Here is a 15,094-nt window from a genome sequence, read left to right as displayed (position 1 = left end):
CAAACTCTCACTAGCGTCTCGAACCATGGTTTCAATAATAGTTGCTCTAATGCCAGTGATCAGAATACAAAGAATTTTTCATGAAATCCCTGAGAGATAATGAAAGCTTTGGAGACACTAATTTCCTCTCTAAATATGAGCCAGGGAAACCCAGCTTTCCCTGAAACAGTAAAGCATGTGATCTGGTGTTGATTACGTAGGAACCTTCAGTGACTCACCATCCACCATCCTTAGAGGCCCATAGCCTGAGGAGGCGTATCAATCAGTGTAAAAACCTCTCCAGATTGTGTGCAGAACTGGAGAATCTTGGTCCACTTGAGCTACCGTAACAAAGTAGCATATAGTGGGAACTTGTGAAACAAACAAGCAATGCTGGCAATTTGGCAGGCTGGCAAATCGATACAGTCAGATTTGATGTCCTGCCTCACAGCAGGACCTTTCTCACTTGCCAGAAGAAAGTACTCTGTTCTCTGGATTCTCACACAGGAACATTTTTCTCAGGATAAGGACTCACCCATTTGATTTAATCATCTCCCAAAGGCCAGGTCTCCTGACAACATCAACTTAGGAGTTAAGATTTAGTAAATGAACTCGGGAGGAAAGCCGAGCATGGTGGCACACACCTTTAGTCCCAGTGCTCAGGAGGCAGTCGGATTTCTGTGAGTTCTAGGCCAGCCTGGTCTACAAAGAGTGTTCCAGGACAGCCAGAACAACTACACAGAAAAACCCTGTCATCCAGAGACTGCAAGGAACCCATCCCATCTGAAGACACCAAACTCAGACATTATTGCTGATTGTCAGACATTCTTGCTGACAAGAAACTGGTATAGCTGTCCCCAGTGAGGTTCTGCCAGAGCCTGACCAATACAGATGCAGATGCACACAGCGAAACATCAGACTGAGCACGAGGACCCCAATGGAGGAGTTAGGGGAAGGACTGGGGAGCTGAAGTGGATTGCAATCCCATAGGAAGAACAAGAATATCAACCAACCAGACACCCCAGAGCTCCCAGGGACTAAACCACCAACATGGAGGGACCGATGGCTCCAGTTGCTTATGTAGCAGAGGATGGCCTTATCTGGCATCAGTGGGAGGGGAGGCCCTTGATTCTATGGGAGGCTCAATGCTTCAGCATAGGTGAATCCTAGGGCAATGAGGCAGGGGTGGGTGGGTGGGTGGGAGAGCTCCCTCAGAGGCGGGGGGGGGGGAAGGGAAAAGGGTTAGGGGGTTTGTGGAGGGGAAACTGGGAAGGGGGACAACATTTGAAATATAAAAAAACAAAATAACCAATTTAAAAAATCTCCCCCCAAAAAGAAAAGCAAAAAAACAAATAATAATAATAATGAATTTAGGAGGGAGAAACAAGTACTCTGATCAAGAATACTTCTCCCAGTTTCACTGAGTTCACACAATCCTAAGAATTTAGTTTGCCATCTCAGTCGGTTGGCAGTTATTGAGAATCAAGACAGAACAGCACTCAGAATGTCAGACATCAGCATAGTCCCTGATCTATCTCACTTATAAGGTGCTTGGTTCCACAAATCTATGAGAATAGTGTCTCTTACTTTGATTATTTTGTATTGTTCCTTGGCATCCTTGTCTCTGTGTTTACCCAGAACATAACTCATCAGTATTTTAAGGCTCCTCTGTTCAGGCCCAACTTTCATCTTTAATGCTACAGAACATATAGATTTTTTTTTTAATGTATGCAGTTCAAAGTAAAAGTCCCTGGACTCTGCCACCACTGGCTTCATAACCTGGGGAGAGTCACTAAATATTTTACACTTCCTTGTCATCGTTCGTAAAAATCAGTGTGTTCAGAAGGGCCTCGGGGAGGACCGGATGAACTGGCGTAGGCAGAGCCCTTCAAGCCGCGTTTGGTACGAGGTGGATATCAGCTGACACCTTCAGCTTTACTGTGGCTTCATTCATTGTTCCTGCTCTTGTCTGAGCAACTGTAATTCTGGGATCCTAAGGATCTCGCAGCTCAGAGGTCATTGACTTTCTTTTCCCACACAGGGCAAGAGAATCCCTAACAAGCTTTTCATAGCTGGTGAGCCACGACTCTGCTCAAACATTTACATGGACCTGAAGGTTACCATTGCTCACAAAGCAAGGACATAGAAGCAGTTCCACAATCAACAAGTGCTCTCCTGGGTATACCATCTCTTCAGCAGTCCGTTCTCCATTTACAATTGAAAAACAATCTTGTACTTTCTAACTTCTCCCAAAAGCCCTCAAATTATTTTAAAGCAGCCACCTCCTTACTGCCTAGTCTCGACCCCCATTTCTCTTCTCCAGGCTAAACAGCGTAATGCTTTCTGATTACATATCACAAGGCACAGTTTCTCAGTCTTCACTATCCTCTCTCCCGTGTTCAAGACCCACTTCCTTCCCAATACTCCCAAGTCCATATTTCTTCCCAAGAGTAACTGCACATGGCCTTCCAACAGCCTTCAAATAGTGAAAAGAACAGTGGGCACTTTGTTTAGGAAAGCAAAATGAATGTTTGGTAAAATTAATCAATGCTTATAAAAATGAAATTGAATCATCCGTTTTTCTGAGAGATGTGTCAAACAATGCAGGCCGTCCTGTCACCTACTTAAAGGAGACTGAATTTTTCCAAGTCATTTTCCAGACTATCGGAGATAAAATTTCAGATGCTTTTATATAGCTTGATTATTTCTATGTGTAGCTGTATGCTTTCCTCCTCAGTCTTCCTGGGCCTGCATCTGCCATTCTGTAGGTCTGTTTCTGGTGTTGCCTGTCTCTTTTTCAGTCATATTTCAAGAAACAATCATTCAACAAGCATGAACTCGGTGCCTGTTAAATGCAGAGTGCCTAGGCTATATAAAGGAGCTTCAAAGGTAAGTAAATCTGGCTAGGATTACTTCCTTGTTGATGCATAGTCACAAGAAGATGCATAATAAGACACTGTAGTAACACGGTGAGGGGATCTGCTCAGACTGCTCAAAAGGAACTGGGAAAGAATGCCAAGTGGAAAAGAGAAAAGACAACATCTAAGAGAAGACACCAGAAGAGCTGGAGCCAATGTACACAGTACCTCTTTATTTTTAATACACATAAAATGACTCAAGTCTTGTTAAGATACATATTCTAAGGCAGTGGGTCTCAGGGAGACCTGAGGTGCTACAGTTCTGTTCAGCTCTAGAAGAAGCCATGCTGTGCCTTCCTAATGTAGCCAGTGTTTGAAAAGATGATGTCAAGGTTTGAGTTTGGAATGTCCCCCACAAGGTCATGTATTGGAACACCTGGATGCCATGCATTGGACTTCAGGAGGTGGATCACTAGTACAGACCTTTGAGGATAGCATCCCAGTGCAGCCCACTTTACTCCCTGATCCAAACACATGGGAAAAATCCAACTACAGTTCTGACATTATGACTGAAGCTCTTCCAACATCCTTCTGTGTTACAATGGACCCTTTCTCCTTTAAATCACATCTGTCAGGGTTGTGGTCAGAGTGATGGGAAAGGAACCAATAGAATCACCATGGGCCAGTATAGATGTTCTGACTGTGATGCTCTCTCCAGCAAACTGATTGCAAGCCAATACTATCAGAGGCCAAAAGCACCCATGATAAACCTAACCTTACAAGCATCATATCTCGACTCATTTCATGGACTCAAGATATGTCCATTCGCCTCCAGTTTGCCCAAGTCATCCAATGCAAAGCCTATTTTATAATGAAGTGTTGTGTATCTCATGCAGCTAATTGGGATCTGCAGATTCCTGCTGCTTTCAATCATCACAAGTAAGTATCCTATAACACATCACCAGCTGGGCAAAAGATCAAGCCTCAAAATCTGAAGCAGGATTCTTTTTAATGACTTTTTGGATTTTGAAATTAGAATATAATTACATCATTTCTTCCCATGTACCCCTTTGCTCTCTCTCGAATTCATGATCTCTTTTTCTTTCATTGTTGTTATATATACACATGCATACATATATATAAATTACATATATATTACATACATATATACACATATATATATTTCTAAGTGTAAATGTAATTTGCACAGTCCGTATAGTGTTACTTATGTGTATATGATTTCAGGGCTAACCACTTAGTACTGGATTAGTAATTGGGAAGGTTCTTCCCTATGAAAGACTATTTCTCCTGTCTCTGCATTTCTTAGATGCTGAGACATGGTTCCTAGTAGATGCATATCATATATGCATTAATGTGAGGCAAAACAAAACCCATAACTTGATGTATTGTAAGTTGGGGCCACCTGTAAGCCACAAGCAGAGTGAATACAGTCAGACTGAGAAGATGCAGCAAGCCACAGAGGAAAAGGCCACCTGAGTAGGGGGTGGATTGAGACACATTGGAGTCCCCAACACTTCAATTAGGTGTCCTGAGCCTCTGAGATGGGACTGGGCAAGAATGTGGTACTCTTTAAGGAAAACAAAATTTATTGCATGGGCAGTAGAGTAATGAAGAGTCCTCATGCAGGCAGGTCATACGGTAATAACTGTAAGCTAAATAAAACAAGTGTGGTTCCATTGGTTGAATCATTGGCAAAAAGATTTGGTGCTAAGGCGCTTGAGTAAGTTCAATAAAGATGGCAGAACCTACCTGGTAACAGAGACAATAGACTTGGACCACAGGTTACTAACCTGAAAAGCATTTAGGGTACAATTTCTTTTTTGCAGTCCTAGTGCCTATCCTTAACATGATGCTTGATGATATGTGATCTCAAAAAAGCCACCTGCTCTCTGTTAGCAACTCATACTACATCCTTTAGAATGTAAAGAGTGGACCCAAATAAACACTGTGGCCTCTTTTTAACCCTAAACTTTATAACCTTACAGGCTTTAATTAATTTCCAATTAAATACTACAATCATAAGATATATTTTTAGAGGCTTTAACAACACCAAGACTATAAATCCATACATATGGCTCACATGGAATCTACCTACCCTACAGATACGGAAACCCACAACATTTCCCATCCCCCCTTTCTTCACCCCCGACGACATTCAGCTCCTTTGGTGTGTAACCACCGCCAGCCATTCTTTACTTTATGCTCTCAGTATTTTTGTTCCTGCAGCAACACTGTTGGCGCCCCCTCTGGCCTCAGCCTAATCAGCCCCTGGACAAACTCTCAGGTCAGGAAGACTTCATGGTGAGTGCTAAGTCCATTGCTTCTTCACTGCATATCGGTCACAAGGTTTTAACCTCCTAAACTCTGCATTCCCTGGTCTGTAAATCACAGATATGGCTGAAGATTAATGTGTGTAAAGTGCTTGGTGTAGTGCCCATTACACAGTAAGAATTCAAAAATGATACGACTTTGAGAGACAAATTTTAAAGAGGCTGGAACAGGCACTTCACAAAAGAAGAATATCAATTGGCCACATTAAGAAGAATGCAATGATATTCATCATTAGTAATCAGCAAAATGCAAATTGATACTTATATGAGTATGATTACAAATCCACCTGATTAGAAAAACATAAGGGCTTGCAAATGAAGTGCAGAAGAAAACACTTAGCCTCTCCTTCACTGTCGCCATGAGGACAAATTGGTGTGTCCAAATTAAAAATATTTTTTGAATTATTTATTAAAATTAAAGGCACATATGACCCAAAACTTAGCAACTCCTTCTCTTGATATTTATTCTAGATATATGTGATACAGTCTGAATGTCTGTCAACAGTAAAGGGACAAGCAAATTTTGGCATATTTCTACAATAAAATGCTATGCACCAACTCACACAAGCATGTTCTATGTGTGGACGTTATCACCAGAGGGTTAAGAACACATACACTAGCCGGGCGGTGGTGGCGCACGCCTTTAATCCCAGCACTTGGGAGGCAGAGGCAGGCAGATTTCTGAGTTCGAGCCAGCCTGGTCTACCGAGTGAGTTCCAGGACAGCCAAAGGCTATACAGAGAAACCCTGTCTCGAAAAACCAAAAAAAAAAAAAAAAAGAACACATACACTATAATGACAAAATGTAAAATTGAAGCACAGACAAACTGAGATACATATTGCAGAGCCACTTGGTTATAAATTCTACAAAGAAGAACAGGGAGTGAATGACAGGTAAGAATTCTGTGCTGTAGAGGGAAAGGTATCTGGAGCATGCAGTGCTTGCTGGAAGTCTGGAGCATGCAGTGCTTGCTGGGTATCTGGAGCATGCAGTGCTTGCTGGAAGTCTGGGAAGTATGATGCATGATTATCTTCCTCACCTTCCATTTCTAATTATAATATATATCATATTATATATAATAGAAGATATAATATATTCTTCTAGTAGAAGAAATATCTACAATTTTAAAATAAGCCAGTTGCATCACTCTCTGACTTAAGATTTCCAAAGCTCTTCATTTTAGTATAAACTCTAAGCAACTTAGCTTTGTCTAAGGGATCCCTCATGTCCCCTCTCCACCCATGCTGAGCATGCTTGCTCCCAAGTGATCACTCCTGCAGCCAATTGTCTAAGTGTCCCTGCCATGAATTGACTGTGCCTTTCCGCTGGCTAACCTCTTCCACTAAAATATCCTTCCGTGAAATCTTCCTTAACTAATTTTCACTGTATTTGTAAGATTCTCTCTGAAATCCCTTTGAACTCTGTGTCTACCTACCAAATCACACTTCACAAGTACACAATCTTTAGGATATATTTGTCCTGATAATAGCACATCGTGTAAGTGACACATTCTTTAAACTACAAAGTCCTTTAAGACAGAGAACTCCATCTAGTCAACAAGCCAACAGCATATCTACACGACAGATTCTCATTAAGTGTTAGCTTAATAGATAAATGTTTAGCCTGGGGATAGAGCATGCCTTCTAATCACATAACATACAGCAACATATTAGAGTCGACCATAGAAAACTGTCATTGTTATAGATCATAAGTGGTTGGTTATTGGCAATTATCTATGATTCTTCCTTTACAATGAACACACAACACATTTTTCTAAAGCACACACTATAGTGGATCTTGGATATTGGATTTGCATCTTCAGTGTGATGGTTGGCAGATTGTAAAAACCATAGTGTGACTCACTATAGAATTAATTTCCTCAGATTTCTGCAGCTGTAGGAGCCACATTAAAGCATGGGACAGCCTTGCTCTGAAGAAGCCACCAGGCAAATGGAAGTGAGACACTGATTGCCAGCACCAAGAGCTTCCTTTCACGGAGTCTTCCAGGCACCCATCCTGCAGTCTGTTCCTCAAAGATGCTATTTGGCAGACCATAGCTTCCTCATCTTGACTTTAGCTTACTAACTGCTGATTTTGGCGACTATTTGACTTTATACATTGTATTTGGGTACACTAATATTTTTATAAAATAACACATTTTTTCAAATTATTCTAAGCAGGCAGAGCAATTAACTATAACTTTAATATTGTTTTCCTGAGCAAATGGATTTATAGCTGAAAATATCCACAAATGCGATGGAGTTCTCTTTCCTGTGTGTCTGAAGAGCTAAATGACGTGTGTGAGGGGGTATAGGGGTGGGGTGACACATACAGGATTGGTTCTGAAAGAAACCAGTCATAATTTAGCTCAGAACCAACTTTTCTACTAAAAGAGTTTAATCCATCGAGTGGCATGCTGTAAAACAAAAAACAAACAGGGCCACTTAAAATAATGTTAGCCCACCTTCACAACATGGAGTTATTAGCTGAAGCTATCCTACGTAGACTGGGATGGCACATGGAGATGATTTCTGTGGTGTATCTCAAAACCACAGAATTATAAGCAGTATTAGAAGTACCACACCATCAACAATGTGCATGTTCTTTTCCAGTGAGTTTTGCCTAGATTGACCCCATTTCTTCAGCTCCATATATGAGGTGATGTGAGGTGATATGGTAAATGGGTCATGTCAACTATCAACTTCCCACTAAAGAATACTTGAGGATGTTTCACTTACCACTGCTTATGTGGCTTCTCATCTATGGGAAAGAGGTCTAGCTCAACAGCTTCTTGCCTGAGCTGCCATAACCAAGATCTGCGATGGTCCTGATGGTGGTGTTCTCACAATAGCCTAAAATCAGAGCAGAAAGACACTTCAGTTTGATTTTAAGATTCCACACTGAATTTCATCTTCACGATTAAAACCAAAATACTAACATCAAATACAATAGAACAGTTTCCCAGGTGACAAGGAGCAAGGAAATGACAAGAGACATTTGAGGTAAGAGCCTCTGTTAGAATCTGTTGCAAACAAACTTCAGTGACCTCCGTAGCCGAACAGCTACAAGCTTGTAAAATCTAAACATGGAACTCAGTTACCAATCATTTGAATGGATAAGATATTTACCCTTCTAATTGTGGACTTAGTTTTCAGATATATCAATCAGTTCCTCTTCCACGGGCACATAGCCTTCCTTTTACAGTGGAGCTCACCTGAAGAATGGCTATGTGGTTACCAATAAGAAGAACTGGGATCTACAGCATAAAACTAAGCTGATGCTGGTTTGGAGGCTAAAGAGGCCACTATAGTAATCTGATCTTACTACAAACCCACTCTTTATCCTTGCTGCCTGCCTTAGTTTACAGCAGATTCTCAAGGCCCGGGCCAGGTTTTCATTGTTCTACCTACCTATTGTCAAACCACAGGCTTATCGGATATGGCCAACATCCTGAAATAATCTCCCTTTTTTGGACAAGTAAGGGTCTCATCCCTGGCCAGAGTGTTACAGTGACTTCTAGGAATACCTTTCCCACCATCCTTTCAGCTACTTCTAACATCCCAGCGTGGTCTGCTGTGCCATGCACTGCCATTTTAGATCGAAGTGGATCTTCCCCTTCTTATTCCTGTTGCACTGACCATCAAACTACCCTGTCCTCACCGTTTAACTCAACTCCCTACACAAGCATGGACTCCAACTCATCTCACAGTCTTCCATGCCTAGCACTTCTCACTTAACAGACACCTATTGTGTACCTAGTATGCCTACTGTGTGCTAGGCTGAACAAGACAGTATCTGAAGGCACAAAAAAATCACTGTTTGGTAAGGTAGTTGTTGTAAAGAGGGAAGCTCCCCCTAGAGACACAGAATAAACACAGCCAAGTAAGTAAACCTAGGAGCCTGCCTTCACACTCAAGAGGTTTCAGGTCCCATTTCCACACAGAAAAAGAACAATGATTCCAGGATCCCAGACTTAGGAAGCATCTGGTGCATCCAGGCAGGCCACTAGCCACACACCAGGACTTGGTTTTATTTCTGTGAGGAAAACCCACTGACGTGCATTTGTAGCACTCTTAAGTCTCTGTTGTTTATGTTTTGTCTTGCTCCTGACATTCAGGAGGAAGAGGGAGAAGGGGTACGGGGAGGAATTAGTAGGATCCTGTCTCTTCCTGTGCTGGCTGCTTAGCAATGCCTGGGACCCTGTGCCATGGCTGGTGCCCTGTGCCATGCCTGGTTCCCTGTGCCATGCCTGGTGCCCTGTGCCATGCCTGAGGCCCTGTACCATGCCTGGTGCCCTGTGCCATGCCTGGTGCCCTGTGCCATGCCTGAGGCCCTGTACCATGCCTGGTGCCCTGTGCCATGCCTGGTGGCCTGTGCCATGCCTGGTGCCCTGTGCCATGCCTGGTGCCCTGTGCCATGCCTGAGGCCCTGTACCATGCCTGGTGCCCTGTGCCATGCCTGGTGCCCTGTGCCATGCCTGAAGCCCTGTACCATGCCTGGTGCCCTGTGCCATGCCTGGTGCCCTGTGCCATGCCTGAGGCCCTGTACCATGCCTGGTGCCCTGTGCCATGCCTGGTGCCCTGTACCATGCCTGGTGCCCTGTACCATGCCTGGTGGCCTGTGCCATGCCTGGTGCCCTGTGCCATGCCTGAGGCCCTGTACCATGCCTGGTGCCCTGTGCCATGCCTGAGGCCCTGTGCCATGCCTGATACCCTGTGCCATGCCTGATACCCTGTGCCATGCCTGGTGGCCTGTGCCATGCCTGGTGGCCTGTGCCATGGCTGGTGCCCTGTGCCATGCCTGGTGCCCTGTGCCACGCCTGGTGCCCTGTGCTATGCCCGGTGCCCTGTATCATGCCTGAGGCCCTGTGCCATGCCTTAGGCCCTGTGCCATGCCTGATGCCCTGTGCCATGCCTGAGGCCCTGTGCCATGCCTGAAGCCCTGTGCTATGCCTGGTGGCCTGTGCCATGGCTGGTGCCCTGTGCCATGCCTGAGGCCCTGTGCCATGCCTTAGGCCCTGTGCCATGCCTGGTGCCCTGTGCCATGCCTGGTGGCCTGTGCCATGCCTGATGCCCTGTGCCATGCCTGGTGCCCTGTGCCATGCCTGGTGCCCTGTATCATGCCTGGTGGCCTATGCCATGCTTGGTGCCCTGTGCCATGCCTGGTGCCCTGTGCTATGCCTGGTGGCCTGTGCCATGCCTGGTGCCCTGTGCCATGCCTGGTGCCCTGTATCATGCCTGGTGGCCTATGCCATGCTTGGTGCCCTGTGCCATGCCTGGTGCCCTGTGCCATGCCTGGTGCCCTGTGCCATGCCTGGTGCCCTGTGCCATGCCTGAGGTCCTGTGCCATGCCTGATGCCCTGTACCATGCCTAGTGCCCTGTGCCATGCCTGGTGCCCTGTACCATGCCTAGTGCCCTGTACCATGCCTGGTGCCCTGTGCCATGCCTGGTGCCCTGTGCCATGCCTGAGGTCCTGTGCCATGCCTGATGCCCTGTACCATGCCTAGTGCCCTGTACCATGCCTGGTGCCCTGTGCCATGCCTGGTGCCCTGTGCCATGCCTGAGGTCCTGTGCCATGCCTGATGCCCTGTACCATGCCTAGTGCCCTGTGCCATGCCTGGTGCCTGGTGCCATGCCTGAGGCCCTGTGCCATGCCTGGTGCCCTGTGCCATGCCTGAGGCCCTGTGCCATGCCTGGTGCCCTGTGCCATGCCTGAGGCCCTGTACCATGCCTGATGCCCTGTACCATGCCTGGTGCCCTGTGCCATGCCTGGTGCCTGGTGCCATGCCTGAGGCCCTGTGCCATGCCTGAGGCCCTGTGCCATGCCTGAGGCCCTGTGCCATGCCTGGTGCCCTGTGCCATAGCTGCACCTTCAGTCTGCACAGCACTCGAACGGAGCATGTGAGCAGCTGTGAATGGAGTAACTCCACAGGAGCTCGCTGTCATTTATTTTTCTGTACAAAGCTTGGGTTTCCATCCCCAGCAGCACTATTTTATGAGGTTTGTATCTTGGAGGCACCAGGGCTGAGAATGGTGAGAGAAGCCAAAGTAGCTCATTGTAGGTCCAAAATGTCAATTAGACTACAAAATCCTTTGCTGAAAATAGGTGTGTTTGGAAACTGCTTTCAAACATACAAGTTCGAGACAGAGATTTTCAGTGTTACCTGGTGTTTCCACTCATTTTACCAAGATTCACTATATTTTTTTTTTAAAAAAAAAAAAAGGTAAACATAGGGAAAACAATGGTCCTCAAAATATACAGATTTTTAACTTTCCTTTCTCTAATTAGCGTGTAAGATTGAAATGTACTCAAACTGTGGGGGCTGGGGGAGAGCAGTCTGCTCAAAACACTTGAACTTCAATGTGAAAGCCAGTAGGGAGTAACTAACACACAAGCTCTGTTCTAAAAGACAGCTTCTCTTCAAAAACAATACACAGCAAGCCCTCTTACCCAAATCGGCAGCACCGCGTCTCAACACAAGATTATGTAATGCAATAAATAATCTCAATATGCTGAAAACACAAATGGGTTTTGTTCGCCTTGACTGATGCAGCTTCCCTCCCGGGAGTCTGTAGGCCGCTTGCCCCACGAGCCCTCCCCTCCTCTCTCTGGAGAAGGTGCAATAACAGATGCCTGTGTGGTGGGAGCTCCTTGGCATGCCCGCAGCAAGGAGAGCAGTGCGCTCCCTTCTAGTCGCTACTGGACACTTCTGCGCCTCGCTATGCAAGACTGCCACCATGCCAAGCGAGAGCTTTGGAAGAAACCTTACAGGAAGCAGGGGTAGGGGTGGGGGAAAGTGGGGGGGGGGACGACAGGGATGAGGTCCTCTACATGTGGATGCATTTGCTTCTCGTGCACATTGGTGGCAGCCTTCACCAGCAGCCCATTTTTCTTACCAGCAACCAAAGATTTGCTTAGCTTACAGCAATTCCACTCCAGATCCAGCCTCTAGCTACAGATAGGCCCTATGGTCAGCTCTGGAGCAAGAAGAAAACACGCCTGACCCAGTGCTTAACAAATAAGGAAACCTCACTTACTCTTTATCTTATCATCAGGATGGAAAGCCTTCGTGGTTAAGCTTATACTCAAAGAGGCAGGTTCATTTACCTGAGGCTACAATATAACTTTTAATACATGTATGTGCCTTTGATCACTTACATTAGGCAAATCTCCTTTGCTTCTGATATTCCTATAGCACACATAGACAGTGAATGAGTTTTGCTGTAGATTTAAAATAACACTGTTCTATAGCATCCATATCACCTCTCAGTGTCTCTTAACCTTGAAACATCTTGACCACGTACTATGAAACCATAGTACTAGCTGCAGATGCACCAGACAATGACAGAGAGAACACACTCAGTCCCTGTGGAATCGGTTTATAATCACCCTTTCCGGAGTGCAAACATACCCCATCCCCCAGCAGATGCTGTTTTGGGGGGACAGCAAGCAGGAAGCTGGGGGCAGCTGAATTTGCCAGTCCCCAGGTAGTTTCTGCTCACTTGTCACTGGGAGCCTCTTTCTTTACAACTGCAAAGATTTTGCCCTGAAAATGAATGCTGCTAATGACCGGAGAGAAGGAGAAGCCAATAAGGAAGCTGGAAACTCATACTTAAGGTCAAACCGTCTTTCTCATCGGCTTTTCTAGTCCCCTTGGGAGGAAAGAGACAATCCCTTCTGGTCTAAGTAGGTAAACTGAACAATACTCTGTATCAATTTGAAGGGTAAGACCAAGGTTGGTTTGTTTGTTTAAAGAAAGAAAAGAAACACACCAGAAGCAGCAAGACTGCTACATCAAACTGTTTAGCCCTAAACCCCCATGATTCCAAAGTGGAGTTGGAAGCTGGTGAATTCATTCATGAGCATGGCTCCTGTGCATACATGCTCACTAGAGACAGCCTTCTACTGAAGCCTCTCCGAGGGAAGTGGCTATTACCACAACCATTTAAAATAGGTAGATCAGCATTCTGCAAACCCATCCAGGATTCACAAAAGCAGCGTTAGAAAGAGGCAGGACTTGGGCACGTAATGCCTGGTAATAGCAACCTTCCTTCACTCCCAGCTGTGGCCTGTCCCATATGACTTAGCCTGTGCTCATGAAAGTTATCTCTGTCACGCAGACACATCGCTCTGCAGCAAACGCAGACCATGTAAACAACCTTGTGGCTGCTCCAAAACCTACTGCCCTGGGGTAAGCCATTCCTTCCTGTGGCCAAATTGCAATGCCCTTGAAAGTTATCTGTAAAAGGGAGTCAAAGCAGCACCTTGGTCCCTCTATTTAAATGTTGGAAGGAAAAGAATATATATATATAACATATGTATCACATATATACCACATATATATACACACATATATGTATGATTTTCTTGAAATATCCATAACCTGATTTACTTGGAGGTTTTCAAATAAAGCACACTTATTCTCTGAAGCACAAACACAAAAATTCTGATAACTGCATCATCCGGCTCTTTCTCAACCGCAGCTTTTTTTTTTTTCTTTCTGAAAATGCTCTGACATTTCTAGGGGACACAGTATCTCAGCACTGAATACCTGGGAACCTTGCCATAGAAAAATGCTGCCTGCTCTGACTGGGAGATCACTTTCTTAAAGGGACCTTCACCTAGGTGGCTGCAGTGCCAATGTTTGCTCCGTTCCCTGGTCTGGTCCCTGTTCCTGTCTGCAGCCCAAATTTAGCTCGGGATCTTTCTACAAGAAGAACATAGTTAGTTTCTAACATATTTGTAAATACCTCTAAACTGTATTACTATATTCTAGAATATTTAAAGTTAAACTGGTCTGGAAATAAATATTTATGTTTACTAATGGCATTTTTGAACGTTTTATGAGACCCATAGTATTTCTCAGATAAATCGAGATCCAGCCTCTCTCTCTCTCTATCTCTACCTATCTATCTCTCCCTCTCCCCACTCTCTCTCCACCCTTGTGTGTGTTTCTCTTACTCTGCCAAGTCATAATAATAATGGTCTGTCCCACCTTCTAGAATTCTTCACTCCAAACAGAAAGGTTTCAGTCTCTATCTGAGAAGAGATGCTTTGCCCAGAGAGAACGCCAGTCTTGCTGCCTCAGAGATAGTACGCTTCGCTTCGTTAAACCTGCTCTCCAACACCATCACTTCCTACTTTCTCATGCTCTCTCCCATCCCACCAGGAGCGATGACAGATATCATCCACCCTCCCAAACCAGGTTAGAACCCAGAATGAGCAAGGAGCCACCTACCATTCCGTGCCTGAGAACTAAGATCCTGGTCCGGCTGTTTGCCCCAGAAATCCTTCCTACTGGGTTTTCATTAGCCACATTCCAAACCGGAATAAGGAGGAGAGTCTTTGGAGGTGTAGAGATTGTTTAAAAATAATAACAGACAGGTGATTTCCAAGAAGACCCAATCTTTAGCTCACTCAAGCCCCTAGGAATTGAGGAGTGAGGAAGAAAAAGGAAATTTGTAAAAATGAAAATAGAAAAAAAAAAGAGTAAGCATATAAGAAGCACCACCCACCCCCATAAAAATAAACGGAGACGAGGAGGCTTAAGAGAAGAGAGAGCGGCTTGCTGAATCACCCTCTCACTGCCTGGAAACCATTGTGCAGCAGGAGGCTGCCTGTACCATTGTGGAACCTACCAGAGGAGACCGACAGAGGGCTTGGGGAATGGGGTTGCTATGGCAACTGAAAGGAGCACACATGACGTCAAAGCCCAGAGAGGTCTAGGGAGGGGTAGGAGGAAGGAAGAAAAAAAGGAAAAAGTCTATCTGCGGCTACAGCTACCTCGTTTTCTGGCAAAATGAGAAGCAGCTTCGGAATGTAAAGGAACGGGAACGTAGCAACCAAGATCTGCGAATTCAGCGCTGCGAGGGGAGGGGGCGGGGGGGGGGGGAGGATTCTGCAC

At 45.2% G+C, this 15,094-nt stretch overlaps 1 long non-coding RNA gene across 1 annotated transcript in view; it reads right to left on the bottom strand.

The window, feature by feature from the left end:
• LOC143439788 (uncharacterized) overlaps positions 1-14,818 on the bottom strand; it is a 130,250-nt gene extending 115,432 nt beyond the window's left edge. The window contains exons 1-2 of the long non-coding RNA XR_013107826.1: positions 14,429-14,818; positions 7,928-8,041 (exon numbers count right to left, since the gene is read on the bottom strand). This is a non-coding gene — a long non-coding RNA (uncharacterized LOC143439788). The remainder of the gene's footprint in view (positions 1-7,927; positions 8,042-14,428) is intronic.
• Positions 14,819-15,094: the final 276 nt, after the last annotated feature.

The sequence above is a fragment of the Arvicanthis niloticus genome, chromosome 27 (assembly GCF_011762505.2).
Source record: "Arvicanthis niloticus isolate mArvNil1 chromosome 27, mArvNil1.pat.X, whole genome shotgun sequence".
Taxonomy (NCBI): Eukaryota; Metazoa; Chordata; class Mammalia; order Rodentia; family Muridae; genus Arvicanthis; species Arvicanthis niloticus.
Note: the sequence above shows the minus strand (reverse complement) of the source record. Positions and strands in the feature narration are given on the sequence as shown.